General features: G+C 42.8%; 1 protein-coding gene across 4 annotated transcripts in view; it reads left to right on the forward strand.

Annotated features, from left to right (window-relative positions):
• Positions 1-14,470, forward strand: part of NSMCE2 (NSE2 (MMS21) homolog, SMC5-SMC6 complex SUMO ligase) — a 217,361-nt gene that overhangs the window by 143,106 nt on the left and 59,785 nt on the right. The gene's annotated exons all lie outside the window — the stretch shown is intronic.

Below are 14,470 nucleotides of genomic sequence, written 5' to 3' on the forward strand. Positions count from 1 at the left end.
AGCAGTCACCAGTGCTCTGTACCCTTTGCTCCCCTCCCCTCCCACTGTGCCACCATTCCAGCCAGGCTCTGCTTTTGTCCTGCTCCAGTGCACTAGTACTCTAACAGAAACACAGGTTCTTCCAGATTTGCCTTTCTATGGACTAGCTGCTCATATAAAGGTCACCCATCAGTGTCCAGCCCTGCAGGCCACCATTGCCAGGCATGGCTTCATTACGTAGTCTCCCAGGAGGCCCTTACCGCCTGAGCAGACCTGAGCTCGTTCATCTCTTGGCCTCTGCATGCTGTCACTGAGCGTATGTGTCTGTGCCCTGGCAGCCTTCATGAGCCCCTTTTACCTCAAGTCCTCTCTCCTTGGCTTCTGCTGAGTTGTTTTCAGGACCTCCATTTTGTTTTGCTCTTGGTCATACTGAATCTTCTGCCCACTCCACACCCTCCTTTCTCTGGCTGTAGGATATCACTTTGAGAGCTCACAAAGACAAAATTATGTATTGTCCCTGTTGATATGTACAGTGCCTGATAGTGTCATGCATGCTCTTATTGAACACACATAAGGGAATGTTGCTCCTTGGCCTGTCTCCTCTGCTGTCTGCTGAGTTTGAGGCTCTGTGGCATGGGTTCTGGTAGTGTCTTCATCCAGGAAGTTTTCCTTCTGTCCTCACTTTGCATCTTCCTGTTACTCCCTGCAAAGGGCCTCCGTTCTCTAGCAGCCTTTCTGTCTCCTCCAGTCCAGCACTGATCTTCCTTAGACATAAGGATTATGATGGCTAAATGACAAGTGCTTTGCAAAGACCTCAAAAGCAGGCAAAGGCTTAAATGTGTTTACATATAAATATATAAACAAAGATTTTGTTAGTCTCTTTAAATGGTTAACTCAGCTGTGATTACTTACAAGTCACTGCAGACTATCAACAAATAATCAGCCACCAAATAATTCCAAGACAAAAAAATACAAAAATTCTTTGAAAAATGTTTGGCTAGAAGATTATTTTAATTGAATTTTTAATAGGACTTTTAATGTTTACTATGCCAATGAAGAAGAATCTAAAAAATAAGTATACTTAGGATCTTAAAAAGAAAGTGTCCAGGGTCCACCATACACATAGTGAAATGGTGACTGTCTGTGGAGAGGAGGAAGAAAGGTGCTCAGCTAAGTACTAATTAGTAGGTTCTCAAAGTTTCTGGGATTAAGTCCCACATGTTCTGGAGACACTGTACCATCTTTGGGGTTCTCCAGTGGAATGGAGTGAGGGCTTCTGGCAGTCTTCCTGGACCAACTCTCAGGTTTGTTCCCCGCCCTCCCCTGGTTCTTTTGGAGAAGAGGAAGTTGGGGGAGGATGGAGAAGCTTTGGGTCGGGGGAACACCAGGGGTCGATGGAGCCTGAAGTGGAGCCCTTGGTCTGGGTCTGCCATGCCCTGGCCTGTGGAGTTGCAGCCTCCTGTATAGCTCCTGCTCCTTGTTTGCTTTTGTGAAGCATGGCGGAACTGACCTTTCCACCTGCCCTTCACGCTCTGGGTGACTCAAATGCTGAGCCATTGTTTTAGGAACGGATTATGCGTTGACAATATGGTTGAGGTATTTGCTCTGCACTGTGCTGAAAAGTAGTTAGATTTTGTTATGCTTTTGCTTAGGTCAGAAGGGCCTTTTTTCCCTTACTTTGGGTGGTGTTTTGATTTTTTTCTACTATAATACAGATCGCAGCCCCAGATGCTGAAATTCACCTGAACCTGTCTTAAAAACTGCCAAAGATCTGTAGCTTTCACTGGCAGCTCGGAACATCAGTGTGTCCTTTCTCTTAAAAGCTCACACCATCCTCCTTAACTGGCATGTGGGGGCCAAGATGGAACTGAAGTTCCAGCAGTCACATGTGGAAAAGTAAGGCACATTAGGCTCTGGGCTTGTAAATCCCCACAGTAGAGCAACTGTAACCAGCATGCAGGGAGGTTTGTACTAAGTAGATTCATGGGATCAGCCCTCTCTGAAAGTTTGGAGTTGCCAGTTAACTACATATGTATTTTTCAAAGGAAATTATCAAAAAGGACATTCCACTCTTATTACAAAGCTATTTTAGGGGTAAATGTTTTGATAGATGTGGTTCAGTGCACCTGGGAGCCGAGCTGTAGCTTGAGGCAGTTAGAACAGATGGGGTTCTGAGATAGCTCAAGGCTTGGGTTTTCCCCTGTGTGAGCACATGGTTGGTGGGGCCAGTGGGAACCTTAACTTTGTTCACGCTGACGTTAGAAAAGTAGCTTCCTTGTGAGAAGGTCTCATTACTGAAGAGTTCTAGGACCATGCCTGGCTCCTCTTAAATAAATGTCTAGTGGGTGTACTGTGGTACAAACATTTTGTGAAGAGAGAAAACGAAGTCAATATTCACAGGGAGTATGTCATGTCAAGGCTGTTTAAATTTGCATCAGATGCAAAGTCTAAGATTAGGGCACTACTGATTGATGTGAATAGCAGAAGTTTAACAAGATAGAAAGACTGCTGTGAGCTTCCTCCTTTTTTTGAAGCTGAGTTGAAACTCTAGTCAGATTGAAATCCTCGCATATAATTTTTAAAAATAGTCTAATGTGTCACCAGCCTTGTCAGGAAATAAATGTATACGTGTAGAGCACTGGCTGCTTTCCACGCTCACCTGCCAGTAGATAGCTTGCTTGTTCAGTGACATTTTACAGTCCTAACACTTTCCCCCTTTGACTAACGTGATCTTTCATCAGCCATAAAAGTATTTGTCCTTATGTAAGCAACATATTAGGAGAGGAAGGACTTGGTAAACTCAGTACAGTCATCTGGCCTCTCCATAAAGTAGTGACAGGTGCAAGAGCACAGGACAGGGAGCATGTCTGTTGTTATTGTTGTTTATTTTTGTTTGCTTCAGAAAGTCTCACTGTATAGCCCAGGCTGGCTTGGCACTCAAGCCAATCCTGTCTCGGTCCTCTAAGTGCTGGGTTTTACAGGTATGAGCTACCACACCCAGTCATTTGTCACTTCTTACTTCCTGTCCCAGAATAAGTTCCCCAAAGGCAGAAACCATCTTTCCATCCTCGTCTACTGGTTGTTGATGACATGTTGAAGGACACATAGTGGAGAACTGTTCCTTTAACACCTAAAAGCTATCATGTTATGGTAAATGTTCAGCACCTCCTTATTAGTAGCACAAACAGGAGCATGGCTCCTGTGAGCTAGCCGAGAGTTAACCCTTCCCACCCTTGGTAAGAGTTCCTAATAAACCTTAGCTTTCGCTCCTGAGGAGAACTGTGCCCAAGTACTTCCCCAGAGACAGCCTTTACAAATTCGGGAACTGGATTTGCTTTGCAAGAGCTGTTTCTAGATCAGTGGAGGTGTCCTGTGCTTGCAGCATCTGCTAACCCAATTGTACTCTTTCACTGACTGCTTTATTAGCCTTTGTGCAAACTGCTTATTTGAAACAATGCAGTTGAGTTGACTGCAGCCATTCTAACAATCAGGGTTTTTCCTTCTCACAATGTGAGCATTACATATTGCCTCTCATTGTACACTGTAGTAAGATTTAAAAAAATAGCACTTAGAAATGGTCATGCTAACCTCACTTTAAGGTAAAAAGGTTCTATTTCAAGGTCAGCTGGTTATAGTATAAACCAGTACTGATGATTCATCCTAGTGATGCTTTTAGTTCTTGTTTGGGACCCAGACAAGAGAAAGCCCTTAAATTACGTAGATTACTTAGTTAAGGCACTTGATGTAGTAGCAACTTGCTGACTAATTGAGGAAACACTTTTAGTTAGAAATAATTAGAAACACTGGAAAATCCAGTTTGGTGAAGGACATCTCATTAAAGGTGCAGTTCATTTGTGTATATTTGATTTGAGCAAATGTATAAATTTAATAATTTCTCAAGAGCATGCTTGCCTCCTGACACTGCCTTACAAACCTATAGTCTTCCACACAGCAGCTCAGCTGCAGAAGACCGTAAACATTTTCCAGGAAGAAACCCACTTGTGTCCCCAGAATGGGTCAGTGAATGCAGCCTCAATTTTTCTCCTTGCTTGCAACCTTTGTGACAATCATAAGCAAATTAAAAGGACTTTAAAGGACTCTAAGCTTTTGGTCAATGCCAGGCTTTCTTCCTTAAAGTCCAAGGGTATGATCTAGTTAGCAATTTTCCCTCACAGCGTAGAGTAGGCATCATAGTAGGATGGGCCATTCACCTTAAGAACAGGGCCTTAGCCTGATGGGAAATTCTGGGGTTACTTCGGGCCTAAAGATAGTAGTCTGAGCTTGAGTGCCTGTCAGGTTACCAGCTGAGGCAGAGACACACACAGAGGCACTGTCTTAGTTACCTTTCTCATTGCTTAGACAAAATACTTGACAGACACAACCTAAGGAAGAAGAGTTCCTTTTGGCTCACAGCCCAGCGGAAAAGCCATGGCAGCAGGAGCTCGGGGCAGCTGCTCACATGGAAGCTGCAGGCAGGAGGCAGACAGAGTGGGCTGACTGCTGGTGCTTGGCTCACTTTCTGCCTTTTATTCAGCCCAGGCCCCTTAAGTGGTGTCGTTCACATTCAGGGATGTGTCTTCCCTTCTGTGTGGAACCTTTCTGGAAACACTCTCCTAGATGCACTTGAAGGTGTGTTTCCGTGATGATTCGAAATCAAGTGAAGTTGACAGTGAAGATTAATGATCACTGCCACTAGATGTCTAGGCTCTCACTCACGACATCACACAGCAAGGCTGGCAGAGTGTGTTGAGGGCTCTGGTCCACTTCTAAGTAGTCCTCGGTGTGGCTCAGCTCACTAAGCTCTGCAGGGCCGGGGGCAGAGTACATGAGCAATGGCGCCTTTGTACCACTGTGCTGAGGACCAAATGTCCCGCCTTGTCCAGAGCTCTCAATGCTAGTTTTCTGAAAAAATGAAAATTGGAGTGTTGCTTTTTTAACAGTCACTACTGATTAAAAATCTCAAAGTACTGTAGCTGAACAAAGCCTATTTATAAATTACAGGCTATATATTATTGGTAAGTCTTTTAAAAAGATTTGTTTATTTATTATTCTGTATATAGTACTCTGCCTGCATGTACACCCACAGGCCAGAAGAGGATGTCAGATCACATTATAGATGGATGTGAGCCACCATGTGGTTGCTGGGAATTGAACTCAGCACCTCTGGAAGATCAATCAGCGCTCTTTACCTCTGAGCCATCTTTCCAGCCTTATTGGGAAGTCTTATATGGTATATTAATTCCCTTGACTTAAGAGTCTTTTCAACCATTTGACTTTGTGTTCTAATTTTAAGAGAAAGTCAGTATTTCAGTCTACACTGATGAAGACTTACTCATTTCTAGAGTCCATTTCAGCCCACAGTTCTCCTGCCCCAGCTGTGTGACTCCCAGAGTTTAGGCAGTAAGAATTAGTCAGCCCGTGCCTTCATAGTGTCTGCCACTGCAGGAGCAGGAGGCCCCAGCAGCAGGGACCTATGTTACACACGCAAGTGTAGCTGCGGAGCCTCTTGAGCAGCCCTTGACTCTGGCTTCTTGCAAGTAATTTGCCTGAGTCATGGATGGAAACTGAGGGATTTTGATGAGTACAGCTGTGCTATTATAGGAGGTCAGCTTAGCAGAACTGTTGAAAGAGCAAGCAGATAGCCCAGGCCTGGCTTAACCCTTGGCCCGCTTCATGGCAGGGGCATTATTGTGGGCATGTTACTTTCCCTCTCTGTGATTCTGCTTTCCGCCTCTCTAAGTGGCAGTAGTACGGGTTGAGTAGCCCTTAACCAAAACACTCAGGACCACAGCATTGGGGGATTTTTCGGATATCAACCTAAAATTCATTAACATTTTTCAATATATGCCCTATACATGTGGACTAAAGATAATTATATGTGATATTTTTAATAATTTGCTCGTGAAACAGTTCGTGGTATATGATATTCCACTCATGGTAATAATACCTACATCATAGAGTTTCAGTGATTATATCATATATCCAGTACCTCACACATGGCAAATGCACTGCAATTATTAACTATTGCTGCTGCTGTTGTTTTTAATTACAAAAGCATTGAACTTAGAAGGCCTGGGTTCAACCACTACTATACCTCTTAGGAACAGTAGCCACAAATCAATATGGTTGAGAAAACTCAAAGATAAAATGCAATTATGTGTGAATGCACATAAAGGTTTCACAAATGAAAAATACTGTTTGGTGCTGTAGCCTTGTTGCAGAAGTGAAGACATGGGCTAGAGCCGTTCCATCTTTGCTCAGCACTGCTCAGACCCCACGATAAGCCATTCATTTGTGTTCAGGAATTTCAGCTGTCTCTGCGGCTTCTGACTTTCGAGACATGCTATTCAAGGTGGCTGCGGTATCTTTAACCCTCCTGAACTCTACCAAGCATAAAAGTGTTTGCATTCTGTCTCCACAGTTCTCAGTCAGCGTTGCTGGGATTTAAATCAAGTAAGGAAAGGCCTTACTTGATCATTTCATTCTGTGACAGTATTAGAACAAAACCAAGACTGTGAGATCCTAGTCTGGGGAGAAGTTGGTTTTGATTGGGGGTTGTGGGGGGGAAATACAACCAAAGGAAAATAGATTGGTCAAAACAAAGAGAGCCTCATGTCCCTCACAACATTATTTTTATAGCTAATGTGCTAGTTGACTCATAGATAACACCTGTGTCATTTATTTTTAAAAACCTTACTGAAATCTACATCTTAGTGAGTTCTAGGAAAAAAATCACAACAGTTGTCCAGACATCTGTCTGAATGATGCAGTGAGAAAAGAGTTCTAAATATAGTTAGTACTTAAGACAGATGAGCTTCATGCAGTACTGCAAGTATCAATTGAACTGGATCAGAAGGAGCTTGTCATTAAAACAGCCTAAATCTAGAGTGAATATGGTTTGCTCTGGAAAGCAACAGCTGTTTCCCTTGAATAATCTTTGTTAGCAAACTCGAATATAACTAGTATGTTGCCACTTTCCAGGTGCAGAGCTGGTATACCAGAATGTGGTTAGGAATAAATAACATCAGACTGACGATGTAGCTAGTTGCTAGAGTGCTTGCATAGATGTGTGAGGCCCTGTGGAAAGTCCCCAGCACCACATAAAACAGGCATGGTAGTGCACCACCTGTAATCCCAGTACAAGGGAGGTGGAGGCAGGAAGGTCAAGGTCCTCCTCAGCTGTAGAAGGAATGTGAGGCCAACGTTGGCTGCAGGAGACTTTGTTTCAACAAAACATCTGAAGTGTTAGGTGACACGGCCCAGTGGGTGTTTGCAGGAAGTCTTCTTCTCACTGAGCAGTTCCAGGGAGCCCTGTTTCTATTTTGACATTCCTAGCACCCCAGTTAGGAACTCTCACCATCTATCTTGGTCTATTTTGTGTTCCTGTAGCAGAATTCCAAGACTGAGCAATTGATAAAGGAATTTATTTCTCACAGTTGTGGCTGCTAGGAAATCTAGTTTCGAGGTGCTAGAACCTGGCAAGAGCCATTACATTGTGTCATCTAATGGTAGGAGTCAGAATAACAAGAAGCCAAAGGGGGCCAGACTTGGCTGTGTCACTGCCACTGCTGTGGTGGTTTTGGTTTGGTTCTGGTGGTGCTGCTGGGCACCAAACCCATCATCTCGTGAACAGGCTTTCTACCACTAAGCTATGCACTCAGCCTGCCGAACTCACTTTTATAACAGTCTGCTCTCAAGAACTAAGCCACCCTGTGAAAAGGACATCGATCCACTCATGCAGACAGGGCCCTCCTGGTCTAGGAAATGGTTGAATGTCTCACTGTTGACACTCTGTTACATTGCGAGCTGTATTTCTAACAGATGAGCTTTAGGGATTGAGGCAACATCTACCCTTCCTTCCTTTTCCCTCTCAACAGTTCCGAAGGGCCCATACATTGCTGAGAATCATCTCATTGTTTGAGAATCCAAAGACGAAGAGAGTGGACAGTGTCTGCTTTCTTTTAAAGACTAAATAACATGACACACATTTTATTTGAGGTGATATTGTACTTATAAAGCTCTTAGCATTGTCTGGCACACAGTGAGTATCAATTAATGACCCCAGTGTGTGATAACACGCACACCTGTGGTTGGTAATAGTTGCCATTTATGAAGCACTTATAATATTCTAGGAATTCTTCATATACACATGCATGTATACATACATATGCAACATCATACTTAATCCTTACAGCATCCTAAGAGTACAGATTATTGTCGCAGCTAGACCCAAATCACAGATGAGCTGACTGAAGTTCAATTAACTGGAGTTGTCCAAGGTTACATGTACAGCAGGTGTATCTTAACCACAGGAATGTCCCTTGAAGTTTCACTCCACAGTCCACATTCACACGACTTCCTCGATGGACAGTGCTACTTGCAGCATTTGTTTCCTGGCATCCAATGCCTGGGAAAACCAATTTCACTGACTCCACTATCAACATGTAACTTCCTGCCCTTTCTCAGGATTACAAAACTTTCAGAAACCAAAAGGAAGTTACCAATTAAGCTGAAAGTTGTCAAACTAGTAGAAGGTTAATGACAATACTAATGATTAGTAGGAAGTGAGCAAGGGAAGAGGTGGTATATGATGTCTATATATAATCTGCATATATAATGTCTATGTATAGCCTATAAGGTCTGCCCACTTTGTTTTCAGAGTGTTCAGACCTTTCACTTCTTTGAATGGCCCACACCTCACTAAGTCTCCCCCAGTGTCAATTTCCTCCATTTGGTAGGTGAAGAAACTGAGACTTAGAGCCATCACCAGAAGACATTGCCCAAAGTAAAGAGTCAATTTCTAGCAAAGCTGGATTCAGGTGCACGTCTAGTTCCATTGTTTCCTAAGAAAACCTTGTCTGTCATGATAAATTATCCCAGAACTTCAGGTTTTGAGTGAACTTCCTCTAATCCCACCACATATGCCCTTCATCTGTAGGATGCTGCCAGTCATGTAAGAGACCATGGAATTAATAAGATACAGAATTTGCATCTCTGGTTTTGCTGAGTCCCATGTCACACTGCCGTGTACCTGTTGCTGCTGACTTCCACAGATACCTGTCTTAGGACCTGCGTCTTTCCACAGCCCTCCCAGCAAGGCCACCTTTGTTCGCAGCGATGCCCTAACTAGGGAGCCTTCTCCTCCAGGACCTGTGCATGCACTTCCTTCCCACTGAGTCACCAGTCTTGCTGCCGTTTCTCTCAGCCCACATGCTCACTCACGCCACTCCTTTAGAAAGAAAGGGCAGCAAGGCTGTTCTGTGTGGAGCTGAAGCTGTCCCTCTTTTTTCCCCCTCAGAGAACACCTTACTTCTATTCACTCTTGAGCCAGAGTATCCTGAGTGCCTCCAGCTTTAAGTGAAATCTCTCTGAGCAAATGTTCCATGGCTACAGTTGGCCAAAGCTTCACTGCATCTTAACTAGGACTCTCCATCGCTTACGTGTTTCCAGTCATCATTTTTTAATTTTTAATGGTGCCTTTTGACGTAGGGTCTCACTGTGTTGCCCAGACTAGTAACTCCTGAGCTCAGAATAGATTCCTTCTCCGGCCTTCTGAGTTTCAAGACCAAAGGTGTGCACCACTGTACTGGTTCTTTTGATGGCTTAATGTTCTCATTCCCCCTTTATGGTCTCTTTTGTGGGTTCCTTCTCAACTCCTACACCCATAATTCAAATAGTTGTTCAGGATCCTCTTTCTGGACATTTACCCTTCTTTGTACTGTCTCTGCCTTTTCACTTGTGTGGTTACTATGGCTTCAACCCCCATTCCACCTTCACACTGCTGAATGAGGTCTCTCCCTATGACCTTACTGCCCCTTTCTCTCTCCTTTAGAATATATCAGGAACATTTCCATGTCAGTATGGCCCCTTTTCTTCCTTCAGTCCCCACATCAGTTAGTAGGAGGTCATCAGCCACACCACAGAGCACAGGCACCATTATGAATCCAGCCTTCATCCTTCACTCCCAGTAACCACAGCTCAGTTCTTTTGCTCCTTCGGTATTTCTCAAATGTCCTTTTACGCGGTGCTGGAGCTCTTTCTCCTGGCAGTTATCTTTTGTTTTCGCATTGCTTCCCTCATTTTTGTTGTTAGAGGGAGTTCTTTGTCCATCGAGACTTCAGGCTTTATTCTCTTGTCTTAATTCAATCTTTGTACTTCCCTGTCTACAGAGGTGCCTAAAACTTATGCCTAAATATTTGTTGAACAGGATAGGACTTCCTAGAATAATCAGAATGCCTTAAATGTATTGAAGATTAGGAGGGAAGCCCTTGGGGGAAACCTGCAGGTGCTTGTCCACAGTGCCTCGCTTGTGCAGTTGTTTGGGAAGCACTGGCTGTTAGCATGTATCTTTCCATCCCTGGGCTCCTTCCATACCTTTATTCTCACTCCTGTCTGCTCCTGCTTGTTCTCTCACACTCAGCACTCTGTCTTGCCAGAAATTGGGTCTAGATGCCGCCCACAGATGCCTCTGGCATGGCACCTCTCAGTCAGTGTGGTTTCCTTGGTCCTTATTTGGCTTCTAAAGTTTACTTCAAATCATTCAAGACAAAAAAACAAAACAAAACAAAACAAAAAAAAAACAAGCTCTACTTATATGTTCATAGTGTCTACCTAGTTCAACCTCCTAGGTGTTTCTAAATAGTGAAGAGGTATATATCAAAATCACCAGATGTTTGTGGGTGTGCTACTGTTAAGCTCTCTGTAGAGGAGGTGTCTTCCCACCCACCTCACCCCTGAATATACAGTTTCAGTCTCTTGAGTCCAACTTGAGAGCCACTCTTGTATTTCAGGTGAATTCAAGTTCTAGCGTCTCCAGTTAACTGTTGTTAATCAGATTAGCTGCCCAATTTCTGTGTCTCAATCAAAGCATGTATCATCAAAGCCTTCTTGTTTATGAGTACAAATACTCCATTGATGTTTATAAGAGGAATGCAGACTAGCCACAAAAGCTGGCATACACATGTGATAGCATTTGTGTGTGTGACGTTTCAAGAGTGCTGGGTTATAATGTTCTGCCTCTGATGAAATGAGGCTGTAGTAGGAGATCACTGAGTTCCAGGCACACACCTGGGAAGCATAGTCAGAAGCCCTGGACAGGACAGGAGAGCCAGCAGGTGCAGCATTCCCTCGACTCTGTCTGCTCACACACCTCATGTCTGTGTTATCAAAGTGTGGAAATAGGACCTTAATCTGAGAATCAACTGGACCTGTTTCCAAGCAAAAGGATACCATCAGAACAATAAAATGACAATTTTAAATAAACATTGGAAAAACAGTGTTTTCTTATGAGGAAGGCATCTAAAGCAAGCATTAGAAATAGCTATCATCACTCTTTCTAGAACACCTATATTTTTCCCATGTAGTGCTTCTTTATTTCTCTCTAAACCAGACCCCTGACCATCTGGCTGAAGATGGCTTCCTCTTCACACTAAAAGTTCTGTGTCCTCTTTCAGTTCAACTAAAGTATCTATGCTAAATTAGAATCTTGGTTCCAATTTCAGCCTCTCAGAAGAGAAGTAGGTTGATGTGGCATAGGTCAGGAATCCACTGTGGTCCCAGCAACTATGACCAAGGAGCCAGGGCCATGTGATGAAAATGTGATATCAGAGCGTCCACCCAGATACAAAAGAGGCAGTCTTAGGATGAACTTTTATGTTCTAGACTGACCACCCACCAAATTCCAAGGAAGCATGAAGTGAAAAGTACATTGTAGTAGCATTCAGCAAGTGATGGTTTTTATAGCCTGGTTGCCTGTGCCTCCCAGCTAATGACTCACCTTGAGGCCAGGCTGTATCTCAGATGTTTGTGTTTCATTCTGTAGTACACTGAGAAGTGTCCAACAACATACACTCATTGTGCTTTTATTCAATAAACAGAAGAAAATATTAGTTCTGCCTTCACGGTGATATAAATAGGCAATAAATTTTTGAATAAATCCAAAGCAAAATTGTGGTGTACAAAGGAAGTTAAAATGAGGAGGAAAGGAGGGAGGGAGACAGACATAAAACTATAACAAAGTCTTGTCTTTTCATAATTTCAGCATATACATAAGCAGTGTGGTTTCATTTAAACATTTATTGGTTCATTAAAATATTAGCTATTAAAAGATTTTTATAAAAACAAAATATAAATATGTGCCACTAATATTGAATGACATCTTTTTTTTTTTTTTTTGGTTTTTCGAGATAGGGTTTCTTTGTGTAGCCTTGGCTATCCTGGACTCACTTTGTAGACCAGTCTGGCCTTGAACTCACAGAGATCTGCCTGCCTCTGCCTCCCTAATCTGCTGGGATTAAAGGCGTGCACCACCACGCCCGACCATCTTTTAGTTCTTACTTTCTAGTTTTAAATTGATATACTCCCCATTTGATATGACTATAAAACAGTTCTGCCAGTGTAAAGTAAGTAAATAGACAGTAGTAGATTATAGTTCACTCAACTCTGTAAGGTGATTTGGATTAAAACTTTACAAATATCACAGAGTGAAAGCCATTCTTTATAGAACACTCAGGCAGTTTCTAAAGATGTACCAGGATGTGTTTTGTCTGTATAATGGATTGCCTCCAGTGATCTTAGTGATGGTAAAAGGGACCATGGGGTGAAATAATCTAGGAAACATGGGGTTTGGGGAGCTATGCTAGTGTATTTGTTGATAATAACAACAACCAAGAAAATTACTCTGGAAGCAAACCAGATCTAACAGTAATTAACAGGGCCTTTTACCTAGCTTTATTAATTAGAGAAACTCCATAGTGCTTAAAGGAAGCTTCTATATAAACAGTTCCAGAGCGCAGTGGCTCATTACTATAGATTTTTCTCTCTATAAATGGTTCAGTGTAGATAAGGCAGCATGTCAGTTCCATGAGGTTGTCCGGGTTCCTAGTGACCTTCTAGCTATGACTCCCCCATCCTGAAGACCCACTCAGACTGCTCCAAGAGGCAAGAGTGAGCTTGGACCAAGTCTGTACAGAAAGCATCACCCCACTACATCTTACTGTCAGGGACCAAGTCACACATACCACACCTGCCTCTAAGGAGGCTGGAGAAATGGATAGTCAGAGTTCCAGAAGGAGAACAGCATTAGTATTTTTAATGTTTGCACACTGTCAGTATGGAGATTTGAGAAGCTTCAGAAAACATAAGTAAAGGAAATATTGTAATATTAATATGTTCCTTTTTATATTAAAATTTTTATTGAAGTTTTAAAGATTGTTTCAAAGTTACTTGTCAAAAAATAATAATAGTTGACATGTAGTAGAGGTCACCTTACCTCTCTACTACAGCAGGTAGTGTTGATGGCTTCCATAGACCACCTGTGACTCTCTGGTTCTGTCCACATTGAGAAATGCAGAAGAAAGTGAGATCTTACAGAGGCTGAAAAGTACTCAGCTCTAGACAGAAACGTGATGGCATGAGGTCTGCACGACCTCATCACACTGAGTCTTATGTGGGCATGCGCTACACCACAGCTTTATTAATAGAACCACATAGCATACAATTCACCTACTCAGAGTGTTCACTGAGTTTTACAAGTTCACAAAGCTGTGCAACCATCTTGACAACAACTGTGGCAAGAAGTCTTCTATTTGTATTCACTTCCCTGCAAATGGACTTCCTGTCTCTGTACACTTGCTGTTTGGAATATTGATACAAACATATTCATGGGGTCTGGTTTGCCTGGCTTCTTTGACTCAGCATGATGCGTTCCAGTCTCATCCATGTTGAAGCATGTATCCATGTGTGTTCTTTTTCATGCCTTTTAATCCACTGTATGGACATGCCACATTTGTTCCTTCATGAGTTGGCAGTCATTTTGCTTGTTTTTCTCTTTTGCCTGTGGTGAATAATGCTGCTTGAGCATTTGTGTACCAGTGGACGTGAGCTTCGTTTTCATTTGCTGCGGTGTTTACCTCGGCGTGTAACTACCGGGTCATGTGGTAACTCTGTGTTTATCCCTTTTAGGAACTGCCTTCCCACCAGCAGTGTGTGAGGGTCCCAATTGCTGCACGTCCTCGCCAGCACTTCTTACTGCCTACCCTTACTGTAGCCATGGTAGTGGGCGTCAAGTGGCGTCTCCTTGTTTTGACTTACATTTCTCTGATGGGTTAATATTGTGGTGTTTATATTACTAACCTAGGGCAAAAGTCTAAATCTTAAACATTCACATAGAAACCATCTCATATTACTGGACTGACTTTCTGAAACAAAAACCATAGATCTGTGCCAGATAAATGTTGTTCATGAAGTTATACTTGGAAAAAAACCATGAACTAAAATGACTTGGAATGACAATTATACATTCATCTGGGACATTTGGTTTGCAGTATGAATTCCTTTGCTGTGTTCTTTATCTGAGCTACTCAAGTGCTATTATGTGACATTTATCGATAATCCAGACAGCACTTTGGTTAAATCCACAGTGTGGTGTCACTAGGTCAACACTTGAACATGGAAATGTGGGTCCCTTCTGGTTTTACCAGTGAGATTAGAA

Source organism: Acomys minous, assembly GCF_964271855.1.
Source record: "Acomys minous genome assembly, chromosome: 12".
Classification (NCBI taxonomy): Eukaryota; Metazoa; Chordata; class Mammalia; order Rodentia; family Muridae; genus Acomys; species Acomys minous.